Genomic DNA, 9,569 nt, shown 5'->3' with positions numbered 1-9,569 from the left:
ATACTGAGCATTTTTATGCTTTCTGTGCAACAGTTTTTCCAGCTCAAATCATAAAGAAATGGCAATTAGGCTTCACTTGAATTTTCTCTTCTCCCACTCTTGGGCACCAGCACAGAGTATGCAAAACAAAAAATGAAAAGCAGGATTTGTCTTGCTAGTAATGGAGCAGGCAGGTGGTAACCCAACTTTCAGTTCCTAATGTGTATGGGTGATGGAGAAAGGCTGTAATCATCCAAGTCAGAAAAAAGTGCCTTTGCACAAAGCAATCTCTGAATGATGCAAACCCATGGTTGCCTGGCAATGTTTTTAAGCTTTTGATACTGCTAATTTGTTATGTATTTTTCACACAACACCATTCTTAGATAATTACTGTAGTTGGTGCCATAGAAAGGAATCTTTAAATTGCATGTATTAGATGGTTTTGCTGATGAGATTGCCTGCTAGCAATCTTCTCATTGTCCTGTGATGATTCCAAGTGATATTTTACAGACTGTGAACATGAGCTGGAAGCCAGGGAGTTATTGGATCAGATTTCTGATTTTGGCAACAGCAAAACATATTGCACGATGTTATGTGAATGACAAAAATCCACTGTGTTTCCATATCGCTGGCTGTTCAGCGGAGAAATGACAAGAAATGATCCTTACTCAAGCAGATGCTGTTAGACTGTATTATTGTAAAGGATGGCAAAAGTTCCTGCAGTCAAGCTCTGAGCATACGCTGATGGTTATCCGGACAATTTATTAGTTTTCCTACAGAAGGTACTGAGAACCTTGCTTTAGCAGATAATTGTCACCTGAGCTATTGTTGCTTTGAATTTCCTCACCTGCCAATGCTGCTATGGGTGACACACACACTTTTTAAAAATAAACTTAATTTTCCACTTTTTTTTCTTGTCATATGCTTCCACCTCATTTCACTTTCCATTTCGCCATCCAGATCTCATTTCCTCATATCCCCTTTTTTCCTTTTCTCACATTGCTGTTTTTTCCTTGTCTCTCCCTCCTTTATATTGTTTGCTTTCTTTTTCTCCTTCACAGTATTTTGTCATCTCTTCCTTTCTTGTCTTTAACCTTCTGTCTTTTTTTCTACCACTAAATTCTCTCCTCTTCTTCCTTTCTACTCAGTACATTTATAAAACATTTGACCATTCAAATATTTTCTGTCTCTGCTCTTCAGGCTTCGGAGTTATTGCTGTAGTTCTACCAAGACATAATTACCACATCAAAGAGGAACTGTCCTCATTTAGGCAGGATTTCAGCCTTTCCAGATTTTTTTAACGTGTTTGACCTAATTAGAAGTCTCATTTAAAATTATACTTCTAGGGAAGCAAGGAGGAAATTGTACAAGTTGTTGCCAGGATATTGAACATATCTTACACAGAATTTGAGAAATATGAAAATGTCAGAAATTTTATTGATAACATGTCTTTTATAAAAATTTACAAGTGAGTTGTAGGTGTAGAAATAATACTGATGCTTAGATACAACAACATCCGGCTTTCATGGTAATAATACGCTCTTTCTCTATTGAGTAAATATGTATATTTTAATATCATAAGCAATAACCATGTGTCAAGAGCTGCAATCTCTACACTTTATGACAGTGGTCATTATTTTATGATCTATTTGCAGCAAAATTGTTTTTTTTTGATCACATGCTTTTTATGGCTTCCTTGTTCCTAATGAGGTAAATTCACTTTCCACAGAGTCCTCATAAGAACTGTATATAGTAAACTGGTGAGTGCTGTGATTTCCCTTCTGTAATGTAAGTTGTTACATTCTCCAACTACAAAGTCTTTATATATAAGCTTATGCTACAACTGCTTGTTATTTTAACTCTGAATCAGTACAAGTCTCTTCCAACCCCATTTCTGAGATGGTGAGTCTGCAGTTATTAAATATGTTAAAAATTAAAATTGACAGTAAAATGAAACATGTTAACAATCACACTGATTAATAATCAAAAGAATTATTAGGAAAATGTCAAAATCAAAACTGCCCAGGAATCATAATCAAGAGTACACATCCTTCTGAAATGCACAGGGATACTCAGGCTGACAGTTGTAGCTTGTTTAGCAGAAAGAAAAATTTCTTCTGCAGGCAGGATGTTCTGTGCTATGTGTCATGTAGGAGCCCAGCACGCTGGGATCTCCCTGACCTTAAAAACTACAGGCAGCAACTTCTGCTGGCTTAATTCTGCTGACTTGGATGGAGTTAAATGAGCAGGGAATTTATTACTGCATCCAGTTTCCTTAATCTCTAGGAACATATGGATGCCTCAAAGGTATGTCTTAAAACTCCACAGCATAACTTTAGTGTATAAATAAGACAGGCTGCAGTGAGAATGAAATACTTTACCTGTTCCCTTCTTCTGCAGCTGAGCTCCACAGGGCAGTAAGGATCCTGCCTTGCATATTTGCAAGTCTCTGAGATAATGACTCATAAACCTGATATTTTTCAGACCTGCTTTAGTGTCTGCCTAGGCTTCGTTCATCTCTGCTATGAGAAAAAGACAGAAGAGTTGTTGTTTGGTTTTTTGTTGGTTTTGTTTGGTTGGTTGTTTTTTGTTTTGGTTTGGTTTTGTTTTGTTGAGGTTTTTGTTTGTTTGTGGTTTGTTTGTTTTTTTTTAATGACCAGCTCTGTATCTGGAATGTCTTGGAACTAAAGGTTGAATGTGGAAGAAAATTAGAACCAACTGAATAATGTTCTAGCTCTGTGAACACTAACTTTGAGTAGCTATGTAGGATATGTTGTCCATCACAGTTTCCACATGTATAATAGCTGTTTAATAAGGAATTCTCTCAGAAGAAAGGCAGTGTGTGTGTTGTGTATGCGTTTCTAGCTGATTTAGTCGCATCGCAAATTTGTACTTGAGCAGAGGGAGATGATGATGTTACATTGCACGCTACTTTCAGTGGTCCCAGTAGGATCCCTGCATCTTCCAATCTGCCAAATCATAAATCAGAGATTGAACAAGCCTCACTGAATATGTTTCTTGTCTCTTGTTCATTTTCTCATTAAGTCCTTGGGCATCTGTTACTGCCTCCAGCTCAAGGGGGAGCAGACCACTAACATAAATAGCACTTTCATGCCAAATAGCCTGAAGCCAAATAGCTCTAGATCATGTATGGATTATGAATTTACAAGCAGAATACTGATTCTTGAATGGTAAAACCTGACAGAAATGGGCCTTCATTTGACTGGAGCCTGCCGGTATAACAATAACTTAAGTGTGCAATGATTCATTTCAAGATGACATTCAAAGTCTTGGGGGAACTCACTATATAAATTTGGTTCTTTTCAGTGCTTTCTAGCTCTTTTTCCATGTGATTGCTAATGTACTGTGTATTCTGATGAAGAAAACCACTCCAGAAATGGCTACTTTGGGTCTCATGTTTTATCTGTGATCACAGAGTCTACTCCATATCTTTCAGGGTGATGAGCAATTAAGTTCCAGTTATTATAGTAAAGCAACCACTACTGACTAGTGCCTGTAGCTGTTTATCCTAGGTTAGAAGATCTTTGTGTTATTTTGGCATATATATTTCACGTATTTCCTCTACTCTTAACACAAATGAGTACTAATATGTGAACAACATATTCTCTTCTAGTAGCAACTTTCTGAGCATCACACATGGCAGCAGGAACACTAACAGTAAACAAACCAACCAAAACATAGACAGCAAAATCCCATAAATTTTATAAAACCACTCTCCTCTTTTTTTATTTAAGATGCATATCAATAAAGGCAGGCCCTTTGCTGGATAGAAAACTGGTAGATTTTCCAAGAAGTACAGAGCAGAACTAAATATCTTTCATTAAATACCTTTACAATAAATAGTTTTTTGGTATAATTTTGTACAGTAGCAGATTAGCTGTGGGAAGCAACTTATAAAAGAAATGATACTGCATATTATGGAACCATTAAAGTAAATATTTCTACTATTCCATTAATTTAAATGGGAAATTAGGATTGTGATACACCATTAAGAGACTGTGCTTGCAGACACACAAGGACATTTCTTTTAGAAACTAATAATTTGGACTGTTCCAAGCAAAATACTGTTTGGGAGACTTATGGTCATATAATGAGTACACTCATATTCCATTGGTTCACCATCGGCTGGAGGTGTTCAGTATTCCCCAATGAAACACTAGGTAGCTCCAAAAATGAGGCCTTGTGTTCCAGAGATATGTTTGGGACATAAGTGTTTTCAGAGATGAGTCAAACTATTCATGGAAGTTTCCAGGAATGAGCAGTTTTTGGTAGTGTGATAATTCTGATACAGAAGCATTGTGTTTACTTTTTGGATTTTAACAAGTTCCAATTTAGCAAAAAGGTGTGTGATCTTCGCAGAAGAGTTCACTTTGAAAGTTAGTGTCTTAAAATATAGTCTGTCTTTCTTATTAGCTAGCATGAAAAAAGAGACCTTTCAGTGCCGTGAAGATGAACTCTGGGAGCAGACGGTGGATATAACAACACAACAGAGAAAGCTCATAGGCACACAGGGCAGAATTTATCATTGCTTCCAATTAAATCTTGAGTTTCTCCATGGTAAATATGAGACAATGCAATAGTATATAAATAATTAATGCAATTGAATGCATTTTACAATAGCATTTCTACTATTTCTTGATTATTTGCAGTAAATAGCATCACCGTGCAAATGTGAGAAAAATTTAGTTCCTTTCATATATGCTTTTTCTTTTTTTTGGCTGTTTGAAGGGGAAGACAGATTGCTCAGAGAGTAAGTGGAATGTGCCTCCCTGGAAGTATTGAAAACTCAACTGGACAAGGCCTTGTGCAAATTTCTCCCAGTTTGAAGCCCTGAGCAGTGGGTGTAGATGCCCCTTCCAACATAAATATTGTGATGTTACTCTATACTCTGCATTATAGATAATTATACACTTCTATTGTAATCTAAAGGGCATATGAAAAGATGAAGTGTATTTTGTTGCACAGGAGGTGTTTGAGATGTTTAGGAATAGTCAGAACTCATTTTTCTGTTTACCCAGTGATATTGATCATATTCCTTGACTCCTCTCACAAATTCAGTTCCAGTCAGGCTGAATTAACTTCTACAGAATAAACTTCTTAAGATGCAGAAATAGAGCAAGCCAGTCAAAAAATTCATCTCAATTGGCTCTCAGTTACAGCTGGATTTTTTTTTTTCCAATTTGTGACTTAAACATGTCTGTAAACTCTTTGTTCTGTTGTGTTTAGGGGGTTTTTTTTGGTTTTGGGGTTTTTTTTTCCCTTTGGTTTTTGGTTTTGGGTTTTTTTTAGTGAGGCTTGCTGCTCTTACGAATTTCCACCAAAATAAAATCAGGGTGAAGAGAAATGTGTCCTTGACCTCAGGTATGATGAGATTCTCCTGTCATGAGGCTGTGCAGTGTCCCACAGACGCTTTTTGTCTGTGTTTGCACTAGTTGGAAGGATCTACTCTATTTGCATTCCCTTCAAAAGATCAGGGTGGCAAGACCACAGAAATAACAGATGATAAGCAATGCTCTTGGATTTGAAATATCTCCCAGATATGATACCAATGGTATTAGTTCTGCTTCCATACCTCGCAGATATTTTATGCTGAATGCAGCCAAGAAAATACTGCACAATGCATAGAGAAGATTGCACTCTAAATATCTTTAGGACCGTCAGGTTAGTTTTGTGTTAATGCCAGAAATCTGATTTCTGGACTGTTGAGAAGGAAACAGAAGGTAGGAATAGTGTGTGAAAAAAAGTAATGAAAACCCTTCCACCATTTCTTAAGCCAACTATTTTATTTTAAATTGCCAAAACACATTTGCCATTATTTTTCTCCACTGCTTTGGGGGATAGAAAGCCAACTTTTTAATGGTAACTATAGTTTTCATTAAATTTGTTGCAAGTTGAGAAAAACTCTATGAAGTTATTCTTTCTAATAATTCTCTCTAGTGGAGTAGAACTGGGAACACCTCTTTTCTCAAGTAGGTCTGCAAGTCAAACAGTTGCAACCAAAGATGTAGAAGCTTATACCCATGCACTATTATTAACTGGAGACACTGGAGCTCGCTTATGTCTTTCCCTTATTCCAGTAGATATACAGATATGATGTTACATCTCCTCAAGGTCACTGGAAGCTGTGGGCTTCGCAGTGTTCCTAGTAGTATATATGTCTTATAGTAGTACACCTCATGCCCATTTTGCATCTGAGGAAAATCCATATTCTCTCTGGGTTAGGATATAAAGTTGCAAATATGAGACTTTTTTAGTGCTTTTTGCTGTTTCTCAAAATATTTCTCTTAATTGCTTGATTTGTGCTGATAATGAATACATTTAGTATCTTGTATGCAACACAGAAGGTAATTTATGGTTCCCGCAGCTCTAAAACAGGTGGCCAAAGTTAGATGGCATTAGTTAGACTGGAATCAAAGTTTTCTGCAAACACTCTTTGTTTGGTATTATTTGTCACAGACACAAGGGTTTTATGCTTTGACAAACTAGGGAAAAAATCAAAATTGCAGAATATAATGAAAAACTCCTAAAAAATGCACAGATGACATTTTCATCGCCAGTAAGTTTTCCTATTTTACATCAAAACAACTAGAATATTTACAGGACGTGTTTCTTACTGTGGCTTAGCTATTTAAGTTAATGGAACTGTAATACCATTCAGAAACTTGAAAATGGAATTTATCTTACCACACTCTTTGGATGTAAAGAAATGTATCAGGCAGACTATGTCTTCTAAAACCTTCTATTGTAATGAATGTGTTATTCATTATTTTTCTTAGACAAGTTTATTTTAGAAAAAGAAAATGAATACAGATCGGTTATTGAAAGTCATTTGCGAACTCAGTCAGTATTTTGAAAGGATAAGAAAAATGTTTTGGCGATTGCCAGATAAAATAGATTTCTATAATATTACAGAGAGATGATTATACAACACAGGCTGATCTCCTTCCTGTCCCTTACTACTTGCCAAGTTGCTAAGTACTCGCATTGTGGCTTTCTAACTTGCCTTAGCCATTCAGTGCAGCTCCCTTCTGTGGGAAGTGTATGATGAAAGACCTGTCTGCATTTTAGCTTCCAGCTGGCACAACACACCTTTCATTTTCGCACACTTGCCTTTTATCGAGGCAGGTAAGGAAGAGAGGGAGTGGAAGTTTTGTCTGTCACCAAAGTTGGTGACAGGTTTGGTAGGTGAAAAGGGAGAATGCCTCATGGGCATATTTGCTTCCTAGGAGAATATGGGAAATAGACCCTTTCCTGAGACTTGTGCTCCATGCAGCTCACACACTTGTTCACAGTTTAAAATGTAGCGTATCCCAAAGAGCTGCAAAATTTAGCAAGGGGAAAGAAGGGGTCGGGGGAGGGGAATAAGAGTAGCGAGGAAAAGGTGAGGTAGTCAGAAAGTGGCAAAAGACAATTTTCTGTAGGCAATCAACATTTTTGCATGATTCAGTGTGAGTAAATGAGTGCTTGGGTCCTAGTCACATAGTACAAAGAATTTAAAGAAGGTCTCCAACTGTTAAAGTTTATTCTTGGGGTCTGCTTCGTGGCACTGAGGGTGAGAAACCGCTTCACCATAGACTTCTGTAGCAACTCTCAGCTGTGTGTAGCCTTGAGAAGTGCAATGGCAGAACTGAATGAATCAACCAGTTTGATAGTTCAGGGCTAAAAAAGTGCAAAAGAATCACTGTCTTATATCCTTCAGAAAAAAAATATCCACCACCTTTTATTCTTTTGTCATTGAACAGAATGGGCCATGAGTAAAAAAATCTAAGGAATGAGGTCATCAGTTCACAACAACAGTGGAGGGGATGTGTGCTTTTGTAATGTTCCAGTGGCTGAGCCTAATGATAAAAAACAACCAACCTACCTTCGAATCCCTCCAGCATTTAAAAGCATCTCCCTTATTCTTCCCCTTCTATAAGAACAGCTCCAACACAACGCAATTGTGTACCCCAGGTAGGCTGCTCTCATTTTGTCAGAGGTGTTGCATAGGATATAACAGGCATTCACAGCTGCTGAAGTAAGATTTGGAATTCACATATCCTTACATTTAGGTATGTGTCTTATTACTGGGTCACAGGGAGAGGTAATAACTAGGTTGTATGTGGAAGATGGAGCACCTAGATAGTAGTTACTGCTTTGGCAAATGGAAATCTGTTTTATCAAAGAGAAACAGTTTCAACAAAGTAGGATATCTCAATGTGAGTCTCATCCTTTCACCTGAAAATTCAATAAAAATTGTTTAGAAACTGCTCAGTATTTCTGGTTAAAAAGCTTCTCAGATACCTCCCTCTGGGCTTATCTTCCTTTAACCATACCGCTTTCCAATGTTGCTGTCAATAAAGTGTTCTAAAGATAGCCAGACAGCTCTATTTATGTTTGACAAAGGTCCTCTTTTTAATTACATGGTTCCTATTATTCATTTTGCATGGTGATGAACAGTAAAAGTTTGTAGTGGTGTGTTCAAAATGTTGCAACATCAGGAACAGGCAAAAATGAGCTTCCTGTGAATGTTGTACTATTATTAGACATCTGCTCCCCAGAACCCCACTGTGATTTACATAGAATCACAAAACCATGTCAAACCAGGCCTTGAGCACTTCCAGGGATTGGGCATCCACTACTTACTTCTCTGGGCAACCTACTCTGGTGTTTCAACATCCTCCTTGTAAAAAATTTCTTCCCCATATCCAACCTAAATCTACCCTCTTCCAATTTAAAATCATTGCCACTTGTCCTGTCACTAAAGGCCCCTGTAAAATGTTTTTTCTCTGTCTGTCTTATAAGACTCCTTCATAAATCAAAAGGTTGCAGTAAGGTCCTGACAGTGACATTCCTACTATAGGTTGAACAACCCCAGTTTTCTTAGTTTTTCTTCATAGGACAGGTGTTCCTGCCCTCTGACCATTTTTCCGTGATCCTTCTCTGGATCTGTTCTAACAGGTCCATAATGGTGTTGCTGTATGCTACTACCCTCAGAGGTTGCTCTGAGATTCTTCCTTCTTTCTATCTTCCTTTGAAAACAATTGTCTCCAAGTGTCCCACGTTCTCCCCTGAGCCTTTCCTCCTGTGTAAAATATTCAGCACATCCAGCTTAGTACTGCTTTCCCAGCTCAGTACTGCTTTCTCAGGTCTGCAGCCACAGGCTTCCAGGGGCACTGGGATGCCAGAGGCTTCCAGCCTCCCTTGTCACCAGCCACCCTACCCTCCAGGTCTTGTGACGTGATGGTAGCTGTGCAGCTGTTTAGTCCCATACCTCCTTTCCCCCTAGTCACCCTAGGAGACTGAATCTGTCTTGCCAGTCATGAAATCATGGAATTCAAGATGGCCAATGGCTCACCAGGCATGCCAGGATTCTGTTCATAAAAATGCTTTATTATTCAACCTGTTCTTTTAAATGTTAGAGGAAAGCAATACAGCAATTACTATAGGCACTAAAACACAGGAATGACATTTGATCTGCTTGTGCATGAACAGAATTAGTCAGGACATGAATAATAGCACTTCTAAGCTACAGCCCAACTTCCAGAAAAACAAACTAGTCTGGATTTCACAATTGTCATTGATCGAGA

This window comes from Chiroxiphia lanceolata, chromosome 2, assembly GCF_009829145.1.
Source record: "Chiroxiphia lanceolata isolate bChiLan1 chromosome 2, bChiLan1.pri, whole genome shotgun sequence".
In the NCBI taxonomy this organism is placed as follows: Eukaryota; Metazoa; Chordata; class Aves; order Passeriformes; family Pipridae; genus Chiroxiphia; species Chiroxiphia lanceolata.
The sequence above is the reverse complement of the archived record's forward strand: the minus strand, read 5'-3'. Positions refer to the sequence as shown.